This window comes from Corythoichthys intestinalis, chromosome 12 (assembly GCF_030265065.1).
Source record: "Corythoichthys intestinalis isolate RoL2023-P3 chromosome 12, ASM3026506v1, whole genome shotgun sequence".
NCBI classification, from domain to species: Eukaryota; Metazoa; Chordata; class Actinopteri; order Syngnathiformes; family Syngnathidae; genus Corythoichthys; species Corythoichthys intestinalis.
In genome coordinates this window covers 50,476,283-50,491,120 of record NC_080406.1, presented here as the reverse complement: position 1 = coordinate 50,491,120, position 14,838 = coordinate 50,476,283, and positions in this window count along the sequence as shown.

Here is a 14,838-nt window from a genome sequence, read left to right as displayed (position 1 = left end):
TGGTGTGCTGGTGCACCGGCGCGGCGCTCTGATTGGTGGACTGGATTGCGTCAGTGTATATAGTTGTTGTTTTTTTTTTTTGCATTGGTGAGGTGGCGGGAAGTTAATAAAAGAGGAAAAAGGCGCTGAGGCTCGTGTGCTGTTTTCGCGACCAAACTTCCGCTAAGCAAACGCTACAATATATATACATACAGTGCCTTGCAAAAGTATTCGGCCCCCTTGAACCTTGCAACCTTTCGCCACATTTCAGGCTTCAAACATAAAGATATAAAATTTTAATTTTTTGTCAAGAATCAACAAGAAGTGGGACACAATTGTGAAGTGGAACAAAATTTATTGGATAATTTAAACTTTTTTAACATATAAAAAACTGAAAAGTGGGGCGTGCAATATTATTCGGCCCCCTTGCGTTAATACTTTGTAGCGCCACCTTTTGCTCCAATTACAGCTGCAAGTCGCTTGGGGTATGTTTCTTTCAGTTTTGCACATCGAGAGACTGACATCCTTGCCCATTCTTCCTTGCAAAACAGCTCGAGCTCAGTGAGGTTGGATGGAGAGTGTTTGTGAACAGCAGTCTTCAGCTCTTTCCACAGATTCTCGATTGGATTCAGGTCTGGACTTTGACTTGGCCATTCTAACACCTGGATACGTTTATTTTTGAACCATTCCATTGTAGATTTGGCTGTATGTTTTGGATCATTGTCCTGTTGGAAGATAAATCTCCGTCCCAGTCTCAGGTCTTGTGCAGATACCAACAGGTTTTCTTCCAGAATGTTCCTGTATTTGGCTGCATCCATCTTCCCGTCAATTTTAACCATCTTCCCTGTCCCTGCTGAAGAAAAGCAGGCCCAAACCATGATGCTGCCACCACCATGTTTGACAGTGGGGATGGTGTGTTCAGGGTGATGAGCTGTGTTGCTTTTACGCCAAACATATCGTTTTGCATTGTGGCCAAAAAGTTCAATTTTGGTTTCATCTGACCAGAGCACCTTCTTCCACATGTTTGGTGTGTCTCCCAGGTGGCTTGTGGCAAACTTTAAACGAGACTTTTTATGGATATCTTTGAGAAATGGCTTTCTTCTTGCCACTCTTCCATAAAGGCCAGATTTGTGCAGTGTACGACTGATTGTTGTCCTATGGACAGACTCTCCCACCTCAGCTGTAGATCTCTGCAGTTCATCCAGAGTGATCATGGGCCTCTTGGCTGCATCTCTGATCAGTTTTCTCCTTGTTTGAGAAGAAAGTTTGGAAGGACGGCCAGGTCTTGGTAGATTTGCAGTGGTCTGATGCTCATTCCATTTCAATATGATGGCTTGCACAGTGCTCCTTGAGATGTTTAAAGCTTGGGAAATCTTTTTGTATCCAAATCCGGCTTTAAACTTCTCCACAACAGTATCTCGGACCTGCCTGGTGTGTTCCTTGGTTTTCATAATGCTCTCTGCACTTTAAACAGAATCCTGACACTATCACAGAGCAGGTGCATTTATACGGAGACTTGATTACACACAGGTGGATTCTATTTATCATCATCGGTCATTTAGTACAACATTGGAGCATTCAGAGAGCCTCACTGAACTTCTGGAGTGAGTTTGCTGCACTGACAGTAAAGGGGCCGAATAATATTGCACGCCCCACTTTTCAGTTTTTTATTTGTTAAAAAGGTTTAAATTACCCAATAAATGTTGTTCCACTTCACGATTGTGTCCCACTTGTTGTTGATTCTTGACAAAAAAATTAAATTCCATATCTTTATGTTTGAAGCCTGAAATGTGGCGGAAGGTTGCAAGATTCAAGGGGGCCGAATACTTTTGCAAGGCACTGTATATATACACTGTATATATTGGATTGGAAAACACGAATTTAAAAAAAAAATGGCAAGGATGAATTTTCCCCAACAGAAATAAACTTCGGGGACACATGTTTGCAAATGAAGAAATAAGATTGTTTGTGGTTTTGGTCTTGCAGATGTCAGCCGAGCCCATCATCCTGAACACCGGGAGTCTGCGTGGATCAAGGAGGAGGAGGAAGAGTCGCCATCCATCAAGGAAGAGGAAGAACTCGTACACATTGAAGGTCATCTCAAGCATTGCTTTTTCCTCACTTCCACATTTTTGGGCTGTGGAAAGCATGAAGCGAACCAAAAAGTTTGTGGATTAAAACCAATAAAAATAAAATGAAAAACTATCGCACGTCAATGCAATGGGACTATTGCGCATGCGCACATCTCGATGGCGATGTTTAGGCAAGGCAAGGCAAGGCAAATTTATTTATATAGCACAATTCAACACAAGGCAATTCAAAGTGCTTTACATCACATGAAGACCATAAAAATCACATTTAAATCAACACAACGTAAAAACCAAGACAAATGATCACATCTAATCACAGAATAAAAATAAATAAATAAAAATAAAACAAAAATAAAAATAAAAAGCAAAAACTACTACTACTAATAATCATTGAAATCAGCAATGGAGATAAGCACAATAGGAATAGAAGGCAGGTAGGTTGAAATATATAGACAGTTATGGATATGCAGTGCCAAACAAAAGCGTTTTTAGCCCTGATTTAAAGGAGCTAACAGTTTGAGCATACTTCAGACGTTCGGGTAACTTGTTCCAGAGGTGAGGAGCATAATAACTAAATGCTGCCTCACCCCTCTTGGTTCTTGTTCTTGGAACATGCAGAAGACCCGTTCCAGACGACCTTAGGGGTCTAGATGTCTCATAGGAATCTAACAAGTCAAGCATGTATTTTGGTCCAAGGCCATTAAGTGTTTTGTAGACGAGCAGTAGTATTTTATAGTCTATCCTTTGACTCACTGGAAGCCAGTGTAGCGATTTCAAAACCGGTGTAATGTGGTCCAGCTTCCTTGTATTTGTGAGGACTCTGGCTGCAGCATTCTGTACTAGCTGCAGCTTCCTGACTGATTTTTTATCAAGACCTGTAAATATACCGTTGCAGTAGTCCAATCTGCTGAAAATGAATGCATGCATAAGTTTTTCCATGTCTTGTTGAGTCAGAAGCCCCTTAATTCTGGTTATATTTTTTAGGTGGTAATAAGCGGATTTAGTGACGGACTTTAGATGGCTATCAAATTTTAGGTCTGAGTCAATAATTACGCCAAGGTTTCTGACTTGATTTGTAGCTGTTAGTGACATTGTGCTAAGTTGGCTGCTTATCTTTGACCTTTCCTTTTTTGGCCCAAAAATGATCACCTCTGTCTTCTCTACATTTAACTGGAGAAAATTCTGGCACATCCATTCATTGATTTGACGAATGCATTTACTCAGGGAGACTAAGGGACTATAATCATGTGGGGACACAGAAATGTACAGTTGTGTGTCATCTGCATAGGCGTGATAGGAGATATCATACTGTTCCATTATCTGAGCTAACGGAAGCATATAGATGTTAAATAAGAGTGGTCCAAGAATTGACCCTTGAGGGACTCCACACGTGAATTTGGTTCGTTCTGACTGATAGTTTCCAATTGACACAAAGAAATCTCTATCATGTAAATAGGATGTGAACCACTGAAGAATAGTGTCAGTAAGCCCTACCCACTGTTCCAATCTGCTGAGTAGTATGTTGTGATCAACCGTGTCAAATGCGGCGCTGAGATCCAATAGTAGCAGAACAGATGATTTGCCTGCATCGGTATTCCGACGAATATCATTTAGGACTTTGATAAGCACGGTCTCGGTGCTGTGTTGTGGCCGAAATCCAGACTGAAATGAGTTAAAAAGATTGTTTTGCATCATAAAAGTCTGGATCTGTTCAAACACAGCCCTTTCGATAATTTTCCCCAGGAATGTCAGATTTGATATTGGCCTGTAATTACTAATGGTTGAGGCATCCAGATTAGGTTTTTTTAGGAGAGGTTTTATTACTGCAGTTTTTAAAGTCTGAGGAAACTCTCCTGTTTGGAGGGAAGTATTTATAATCTGAAGTATGTCTGGGGCTATGCAATGAAAAACAGTTTTGAAAAAGTTTGAAGGAAGGATGTCGAGGCAGCATGTTGTGGGCTTTAATTTCGACACAATTTCTGTTAAAGTGGCATAGTCCAGGAGGCTAAACTGTCTAAGATTGACGTGGGGGACATTTTGGGAGGTGTTTAGTGTAACATTTGTTAATCCGGAGTTGCACACAGCCTGTCTAATCTTTAGTACTTTGTGTGTAAAGAATGCTGCGAAATTATTACAGGACACCTCAGATGCCAATTCCTGAGGTATTGATGCTTGTGGGTTTGTCAGTTTGTCAACAACAGAAAATAGTGTGCGAGTATTGTTGGTGTTTCTACTAATGATCTCTGAAAAATATGATTGTCTAGCATTTTTCAGTTCCTGGTTGTATTTGCGAAGACTCTCTTTGTAGATATCATAAAAAACTAGGAGTTTGTTTTTTCGCCATCTGCGTTCTGCTCGTCTACAAACTTGTTTTTGTTTTATAGCTAGTGTGGCATTTCTCCAGGGTGACCTCTTCTTTCTTGACAAAGTTTTTGTCTTAATCGGGGCAATAGTGTCCATTACAGTCATCACACTGGAACTGAAACTATTTACAAGTTCTTCCACTGGAGCTATTGTAGAGGTTAATGATGAGGCATAGGCCTGTGTGAATAACGCACATGTGTTATCACTTATGTAACGCTTCCTAATCACCTCTGTTTCCCTTTTCAGAGGATGGACAGGGGTGGTCATTTTAAACATAATGCAGTAGTGATCAGACAGAGCAACATCATTCACTGTGACCTCAGAGATGTTAAGACCTTTGGATATTATTAAGTCCAGTATGTGCCCTCTGTTATGTGTTGGAACTGTGACATGCTGAGATAAACCAAATGTATCCAAAATATTTAAAAGCTCTCTAGCACATCCTTCTTCAGGATTATCAACATGAATGTTAAAGTCACCCACTAAAACAACACAATCAAAGTCCATGCAGACGGAAGACAGTATTTTGGTAAGCTCATCAAAAAACATTGTGTTATACTTCGGTGGTCTGTAAATTGTTACCAAGGCAGCTCTGCAAGGGCTTTTTAGCTGAATGACAATATATTCAAAGTAATCAAACTGACCACATGAAATATCCGTGCATTGAAAACTGTCCCTGATCAGACTGGCAACCCCACCTCCTTTCTTATGGGTTCTTGGAGCACTAAAGAAATTGAAGTTTGTGGGGGTTGCCTCAATCAGAACTGTCGAACTCTTATCTTGATCTAACCAAGTTTCTGTTAGGAACAACATGTCAAGGTTATGTTTGCTGATAAAATCATTAATTAAGAAAGATTTGCCAGCTAAAGATCTAATATTTAGCAGAGCCAATTGGAGATGCCAGACTGGATTCACTGGTGAGTTTTGGGAATGACTTACTATGCTTAACAGGTTGGCAGAGTTGATTGAACGTTTTTTATTTCTCACCAGTCTAGCCCTTTTTTTGTTGTTTATCACCACTGGGATTGTTGAGCATACATACTGTACTCCATAAGGCCCCGGCTTTTGCTGGGACAGAACAGTCTTTGTAATGTTGTCACAACCTGGACCCGGTGCACATCATATTGGTGTCGCTGTTTTGAAACAATTCTGATACTGCTTATGATCAATCACAGTATCAATGAAAATGAATAGTAGCGAGGCTGATACCCAATCACCAGGCTACAATGGGTTAACTTGTCTGTTATATCCAATCAGACAAGTATTCTTTGAGTAGACACTGCTTATAATCAATTACAGTATCAAATAATACAATAGTCACAACTCATAATCAATTGCTATGACTTATTATTAACTTCAGGATCGCGGATCGTCGGCGACCTACATGGACAGCAAACAATAACACTTCACTGCGTTAAACAAGCGGCACATTTTATTTAACCCACAGTATAAAGTGTACAAGCAAGCAAGCAACAATTGTATTTCAGCTCATAGATTACATGCAATAACATAAATCTCATTACCGTGTGCTGGAAGGACGGAGAGCCGGGGCGTCCTCGGTAAAGCGAGCAAAGAAATACCAAGGCTGGGCGACCGCGCGTAATCCCACAGCAGACTCTAACCCTACCTGCCCCCGTCGCTTCTTTATAACAAGTTTCGCGCCTCGTAACTTCCCCTCCCGTTCGAGTTTCACACACGGCGAGAATAATTGGCCTCCCTTAGAAGTTTCGTATGGCCGTTAGCCTTTTGGGAATCCTTACTCCCTTCTTTTGATTTAGTGGTCAGGCCGTACCTGGGGATCCTTACTCCTTCGTTTGACCTAGTGGTACCTCGGGGCTTTTGACTTAGTGGTCCCTCGGGGCCTTTGACTTAGTGGTCAGGCTGCCCTTAAGGTTAAGAACAACACATTCCCTTTGAGATACATTAAGGTACACTATTTTGCGAAGTCAGCTTGATGGGTTGAAAACAACACATTCCAATATTCCCCTTCATTCCACTCCTGGTGCTTTCAACCACATCAAGCAGAGTCCGGATTAATTAATTAGGCCTTGTGCAAACTCTCCCCAATTATCGTACACCCATAATAGCCACGACTCTGACCATCCGGTCGAGGAGCCATGGCATCGTTGAGTCATAACAAATAGTACAACTCCCTCATATAATTCTCGCCTGGTTTGCATTTCCCCTAAGTTCCGTTCCCTATGGGTCCCATAGTTCATTATTATTTCCATGAGATGTCTGCCTCTGTCTCTCTCGGCATCAATCCTCACAGAACAGCGGCAATGTTCTGCTTCAATGGTTATCCTCATGACAATTTTAGTTTATTAGCATAGACAAATGAATAATGGTCGGTTACTATTTCATACACAGTGGCTATAAGCATATTTACACGGTCAGGGTGGCGCTTTATACGGCGATAAAAGAATCCACCCCTCATATCTTGGTAGTCCAAGATAGGCCCCCCTTCTTCAGTAAATATAATTGCTACGCATGCATCTACCCCGTCCAAGTTTATTTTTTCTACTCGTACCCTCATAATTCTAACTGATGATATATTTTCCGGGCAACCTGGTCCTCTAGACGTTTAACATAGCAACAAATTCCAATATTACATAGCGTAGTTAAAGCAATAGCGATTAAGACTAAAATCATTGGTGGAAGCAGCGTTACCCTAGCAGTTTGTGATAATCCTGTAAATATGTCCCACCAATGATGAGCAGATTGTTGCTGAATAATTTTAGCAGCATGCAAAATTTCTCCTTTAGCCATTAATGTTGATACCATCAGCTGGGAAACATTGGACGCATGTGAGTTAATCAATTTCTTTATCTCAGTGGATTGTTCCAATGCGCATTTGAAACGCTCCAAAGAGATTTGCCATGGTGTATGTAACACTTCCCATTGCACAGCCGTAAACCGGCTAGCAACTGTGTAATTTGTCAACCAATACGTCCCGTTTCCCCACTGAAAGAAACGAACATTACATAGGCATCCTACAAATGGAACCGTTGGCAACATGGAGTGATTTTGGGCAGTGGCCACACAAAGGGTATGTGGTCCCACCTGCCACAAAATGTCCCTACTCGGTTCCCTTGACCAATCGCATAAGGCGAAGTCTACTTTTGTTAAGCAAGGATTAACAAATTCGTGATGCAATTTACAAGCTAGTCCTTTATCTGTGTTCTCGCAAAGATCGGTATTAAAGGTTTGGTTCGTTCCCGAATTAAACCATTCACCTTCTACATGCAAAAACCAATATCCTAGTTCAGTTATTACGGGTAATACCTGGAATTTACATACGGTAACGTTTGAGGTTACTGTGTATTGTGTCCAATATCCCCTACATTCGGTCGCATTACAAACCGTATATTCCGAGTGTAACTGTAACCATAACTCCGAAGATATATTCCAACTCGTACGCCACTCCTGATAATTTCCCGTAGTCATTGTTCGTCCTTCTGCGCCTGTGCATGTAGGTATTGTATGCTACATGTGGTCCAGTTTAGCTGTTTAGTTACATTAGTTAACACTTCACTAGTGGCGTTCCACATGTTTGATTCCCATTTAAAGACATTTTTGCCACAGTTTAGCATTTTCTTTTTGTCCCACTATTGAATTAGGAAGCCACATTCCTACTTTTAGTAAGGCATCATGAGTTCCCTGTCCGGTTCCAGCTAATTTATATCGCGTTACCTCATTATCAATGGTAATGGTACCCCCAATAACGTTCCCGTTCCCCCTAACAACGTGTCATACCACTCTCTCTTCCTCCGAGCACACGATGGAAAAACAGGGAATACAACCTTCCAGTGCATTTTCGTAGTTATCACTGATTGTGTCAAAGGTGTAACTTCATGTTAAGTACCTGTAAATTACACACAGTCATATTCAATGCATTAGAAATATTGGTTAATACTTCTTGTGTTGCATCCCACATCCCTTTATCCCATGACAATTGTGCTAAGAATAAAGACGCCGCTTCTTCATGAGGCGCGATAGATGTGGGCATCCAAAGCCCTACGGTCGAGAGACCGTGCGCAATGTCACTTCCGGTGTTGGACAACATAGTTCTGGTGACTTCTCCATCAATCGTGTTAGAGATGCTTAACACGGTTCTGGTTCCACCCAGAAGGGTGTCGTACCATGCACGCTGTTTCCGTGCGGCACATGTGGGGAAAGGGGGAAACAAGACGATCCAGTGAATCTCCGTGTGCGTTTTCTTCAATCTGGGGACAAAGGGGGCAAACAAGGGGGCAAAGGGACGAGAAGGGGGATCCAAAGGAACAGGAGCAATTCATCCGATCCCTCGAACTTCCGTGCTGTTCGAGATCCATAGGTCAGACGTGACCTCGGTCATCCACTCAGTGCCATTGCGTGAGTGACACGTTTTGTTGTCGAGATGCCACAGACCGACCGACAGGTGTTTCAGACGTGACCGTGATGAGGCATCCTGCAGCCACCATGGGAGCCCTGCGAACCCTTCCTGTATTGTTGACTCCTGGGGTGCAGGGGGGGGGGGGGGTCCAGAGGAGCAGGGACGACCTTCCTTGGACACCGGACTCCCCGAGCGTCCTCCACCATGCAGAGCCGTAGCGATCTCCCAGTAGATGTCCCAGTAAGCCGCCTCCACATCACATTATCAATTGTCAGGCTGGAAGAAGCAGAAGAGATTTCAAACGCTTCGGACCAGACACATTTTTGTATCAATTTTTCCCGTCATATTTCACAATAAACGGTTCTGAAGTCAAATTGTATATTACAATCCCCAATTCGCCTTGATAATCAGCATCAATAACCCCCAGCAAGTAAAGTTACCCCTTTAAGTGACAATCCAGATCTAGGTAAACCCGGAGTAGCTCGAACAGGTACTCGGCGGTTTCTGCAATTTTATAAGTTGTCCTGTATGTCTTCCACTCACATTCCCTGGCTAAATGTACCCTTTGATTGCACAAAAAGCACCTTCTTTCTAACATCGCAAAGTCAAAATCGTTATAATTATTTCCACTTGGCGAAGCGCGAATATTCACTTCTCTCTCCAAATTGTTCACTTCCGTCTTTTGTAATTTACTGTAATTACATACATTATAAATTTTGCCGTTTTGATATCATCAAGTTTCAAGTCAATCCCCCTCTGACGTGCTCACTGCAGAGTCCCCTGAATTCCCCAATGTCCTGCTTTGACATGGGCCCATCTAGCTAACCCGGGACTTGACTCCCTTTCAATTGCCATTACTTTTACCATTTGATCAACAGTTTGATTGTGTAATGCCTCAGCATCTGTCCGATTCGTGTGCGCGTCTACATGCAAGATGGTAACGGGTACTTCGTGCGTTTTTTCCCATATCTGCTCCCACAACTCTTTTCCCCACACTTCCTTGTTATGAATTTTCCACTTGGTCGCATGCCACGTTGGCATCCAGGTGAGTAACCCCTGTACTACCGACCAAGAATCGGAGTACACGTGCACGCCCATGGGCCCACTCTGCATGATGACCATATGTGCTGCCTTTAACTCCGCCCATTGACTACTTTTCCCTTCTCCCACTTCCTCTAGCAATTGCCCAGCTTGGGGATTAAAGGCCCCGGCTTTCCACTTTCGCTTTCCCCCTGAATACTGACAAGAGCCGTCAGTGAACCATGCGTTCATTTTGTCTTCTCTGCTCAATTCGTCCCATTTTTGCCCTAGTTTAACAGGTGATTCTGTTAGTGGTTTTACTTCGAAGGGCAATTCATCTTCCTCAGTCACTTCCGCAATCTGTTCGTGCAACATAGACACTCCCTTCAAACCTGGTTTTACCCGCTCCGATAAATACCATTTCCATTTAATGATACTGGCTTCCTGCGCAGTTCCTATGCGATGAGTTGTGGGATTACTCATTACAAAATTGGCCACTATTCCACGTGACGACAAAATCTAGAATTGTCTATTAGCCACTGACATCACAGCCGAACAAAGACAGCCAAATTCCATCAGCATGCGATCCAAAAGCCGTAAGCCTAGACAATATTTCGTATCTTCAAAATTCCTTAAGAAAAAATTTCAAATTCAAATTATCAATAAAGCAACTTATGACAGTCAAATTCAAGTTGTCAATAAAGCAACTCATGACAGTGTTCAAGTTATCAATAAAGCAACTCATGACAGTAAGTGTACATTATTAACCCTTAAGTTGCCAATACCACACCTCAACTGTTACAGCCGCATCAAGGTGAATAATCACTTTATCACTGTTCCCATTAACATAATTTGTCAACACTATCAATAATCCTTGTTGTTTTGAGCTTCTGGGCGGGAACTGGAATACCATCATCTGTTGATCAGGCAGATGCTGGCATGCAGCTGTCCCCACCCTCAGTCATATTCGATTAATCAGTTAATCAAATGTCTAAACACAGTTTAATCCATGAGCTTGTTGATAATTAAATTAATTATCCTTAACATTCTATAAGTTTCACTTGAGCTCAATAATCTATTCTTATCTCTAATGAAATTCCATTTCAAAATCATTTTTGTTTTACCTGTTTTCCCAATTTGTTTCTCAATTTTATCCTAAATAATATAAGGAAAAGGCTGGAATATTCCCAGCTGCAATTACAACCTCCCCTTATAATCAATTTGGGCAAAAACCCAGCGAATGCCGTCGAGGACCCCATGTTGCAAATAGGGGCCACCGAAGGACCGCACTCCTCATGTTGAAAAACGTTCCCTTCTTCCCATTTTGCGCAGTAAACGGTCAGCTATTCACACACGATCCCACGCAAAAAATCATAATCAGTCACGCGACAATAACTACAATTATACACACACAATAAACGTTCAACTATTACACATGAGCCTCGCAAAAAAGAATCATGACGCAACGCAGCCTCACATACAACAACAACCATCCCCAATGACTTATCATACAGGACAGCACAATTTCAAATACAAATCAAAATCACCATACATTCTACCAGTGGCTCACACCAGACCAAACATAAAAACATACAATTTGAGTTCAATGACGAACTAACTGTCAACACAAATCCACCTCATTTCTCGTACACCCCCTAAAGGCGCTCTTTTTCGGACCACAACCTGAGTCAGTAAATCTTTGACTGACGTCGGGCTGGCCCCTGTTGTCATGTTAACCCACGGACCAGGGCGTCCCCCATTCCGCGTTAACAATTTCCCAATTTCTCTATACTCATGACTGTCCCACCCCGGCACTCCCGAGACGCAGTCAGCAGAATTCCCAATTTCTCTATACTCACGACTGTCCCACCCCGGCACTCCCGAGACGCAGTCAGCAGAACCCCCTTCGGGTTCATCCAAAGTTTTACTCAAACAACAAGCCATGTCCAAGTCGCAGTTCTCCGGAAATCCTGTCCGACAACTCCAAAATTGTTTTGAAATTTTCCAGGTTCGCAGTGAGTAAGCAACAGGCACACTTTTGCTTAATAGACAATGTTTATTAATTCCGCAATTTCTGAAACATCGCTATTCTGTTACGTCTCACTCAGTATTACTTTGAAATTTCCGGTCCCTTCCGGTCCCCGCGCTATACCGTTTCACGCGTTCGACAGCGTTCAGTGTCACCATGAACGTCTTATAGTCGTTCAGCGTCGCCCCGCTATTCACTCCCACCTCTCTGGCTTGGCTGGGCCGCGAACCCGCGCGCCGACGACACTTCCCGCGCTACTGATAACGCTAAACCAAAAATATACCGGAATGTTCACTCAATTTATCGAGTAATACGTAAATCCCAAAACAACACAATCCCAGTATTACTCAAGTCAATTTACCAAACAACAAATTCTCAGTATTACTTAATTACAATGACCAATTTCAATCAATACTAATCAATTTATCAATACTATTAATCCTGTCCGTGACGCCATAATTGTTTTGAAACAATTCTGATACTGCTTACGATCAATCACAGTATCAATGAAAATGAATAGTAGCGAGGCTGATACCCAATCACCAGGCTACAATGGGTTAACTTGTCTGTTATATCCAATCAGACAAGTATTCTTTGAGTAGACACTGCTTATAATCAATTACAGTATCAAATAATACAATAGTCACAACTCATAATCAATTGCTATGACTTATTATTAACTTCAGGATCGCGGATCGTCGGCGACCTACATGGACAGCAAACAATAACACTTCACTGCGTTAAACAAGCGGCACATTTTATTTAACCCACAGTATAAAGTGTACAAGCAAGCAAGCAACAATTGTATTTCAGCTCATAGATTACATGCAATAACATAAATCTCATTACCGTGTGCTGGAAGGACGGAGAGCCGGGGCGTCCTCGGTAAAGCGAGCAAAGAAATACCAAGGCTGGGCGACCGCGCGTAATCCCACAGCAGACTCTAACCCTACCTGCCCCCGTCGCTTCTTTATAACAAGTTTCGCGCCTCGTAACTTCCCCTCCCGTTCGAGTTTCACACACGGCGAGAATAATTGGCCTCCCTTAGAAGTTTCGTATGGCCGTTAGCCTTTTGGGAATCCTTACTCCCTTCTTTTGATTTAGTGGTCAGGCCGTACCTGGGGATCCTTACTCCTTCGTTTGACCTAGTGGTACCTCGGGGCTTTTGACTTAGTGGTCCCTCGGGGCCTTTGACTTAGTGGTCAGGCTGCCCTTAAGGTTAAGAACAGCACATTCCCTTTGAGATACATTAAGGTACACTATTTTGCGAAGTCAGCTTGATGGGTTGAAAACAACACATTCCAATATTCCCCTTCAGTCGCAAACATGGCTTCGTCCATAGAAGGATAATACCGTGTAATTCCAGAGTTGTAGTGCTTTGGCTTTGCCCCGAGAGAATTCCAGTGGAGGCTGGTTGGTTTGTTGCCATCTTCCCCTGGCACCTGTCGGGTGTGACAGGTACAGGGTGGAAGCGAAGACATGAACTTGAGGAGATCAAGAGACTGGTTAACCTTGCCATCTAGATCCATGGAGTCCCGATCAGGTTGACTCATTATTTCATCCAAACTAAGTCGTCGGCGGGGGGGCTTCCGGGACTGTGGGGATTTAGGCCTTGATGAGGCCTTAGCCTGACTGAGTCGGCGGAGTGGTGGCGTCTTGGAGTGTGAGGATTTGGTGCTGAATGGGGCTATATCCTGGAGTCGGTGGCGTGATAGCGTCTTGGAGTGTGAGGATTTGGGGCTGGATGGGGCCTTATCCTGGAGTCGGCAGCGTGGTGGCGTCTTGGAGTGCGAGGATTTGGGGCTGGATGGGGCCTCGACAGCAGAGGATTGCACGGTCGGGTCGTTCTCCTCCTGTTGAGCTGATGGAGCCACTTCTTGAGTCTCGTCTGAAGGGGGTCGATCACCTGCTACCAGGGTCTCCTCCCGTTGAGGCAGTGGAGCCTCAGCAGAGGAGGGTTGGTCACAGCCTGGCAGGGCTGGCTTAGTCACTTCCCCTTCAGCGACTATCGGCTCCATTTTTGGAGGAGACATTGATTCTGCATGCACACTGTCTGATTCAGCACTCATCCCAGCCACCATGTTTATCCGATGTTTTGGGACAGCTTGCCTCCTTTCCTCGAGATAAGCAGACTGTCTGTGCCTCAAGAGATAAAACATGCTGCTGCTTAGTAACCGCACTCCTGACTTATTTAGGTGAAGGCCATCGTTCTTAAAGAGATGCCTGCGCCCTGAAAATATGTTGAAATTGTCAATGAAGTACATCGATTGTCCAGCGCATGTTGCTTTGAGCCATTTGTTGAGCATCATCACTCTGCTGAAACTTTCATCCCCCAGCCTGGGCGCGGGTATAGGTCCACTGAAAAACACCTCAGTATTTAAAGTTCCGAAGTTTAGACAATATATCGTTCAGGTCTAATTCCAATTAAAATGTTTGTTCTTCTTTTTCCCCAAATTAAAATCGATAAAGAATCGAATTGTTAAGCAATATCGATAATGGAATCGGAATAGTAAAAATCCTATCAATTCCCACCTTTAATGATTAATGCAAAATAAATCTGTATTATACTAACTTTCACACTGTAAATTTATAGGATAACGTTCTAGTTAGATTTTTCTTAAATCTAGTCGAATAATTTTCTTCATCTTGGTTTGACTTTTGAAGGCTAGTTAACAGATTAATGTGTCACAGTGGGGATGGTGTGGCTCAGTGGTAGAGTAGTTGTCCCCCAACTAGGCATGTGCCGGTTACCGGTTTCACAGTTTAAAGTGGTGTGAAAACGTCACGGTTTCAAAACCACTAAAATTTTCCGTCAGACCGTAGTACGGTATTCACTACTTTTCATGTGTCAAAAATGCAGCCAGAAGTGGCGTGGCGTGGCGCGGCAGCGCTCACCCCCTCCCGTTTGTTGCTGTGTGTGAAAGTGACGCTATCGGCTAGACAGCCAGCGAACCCAAAAACAAATACTCCAAACATAAGGC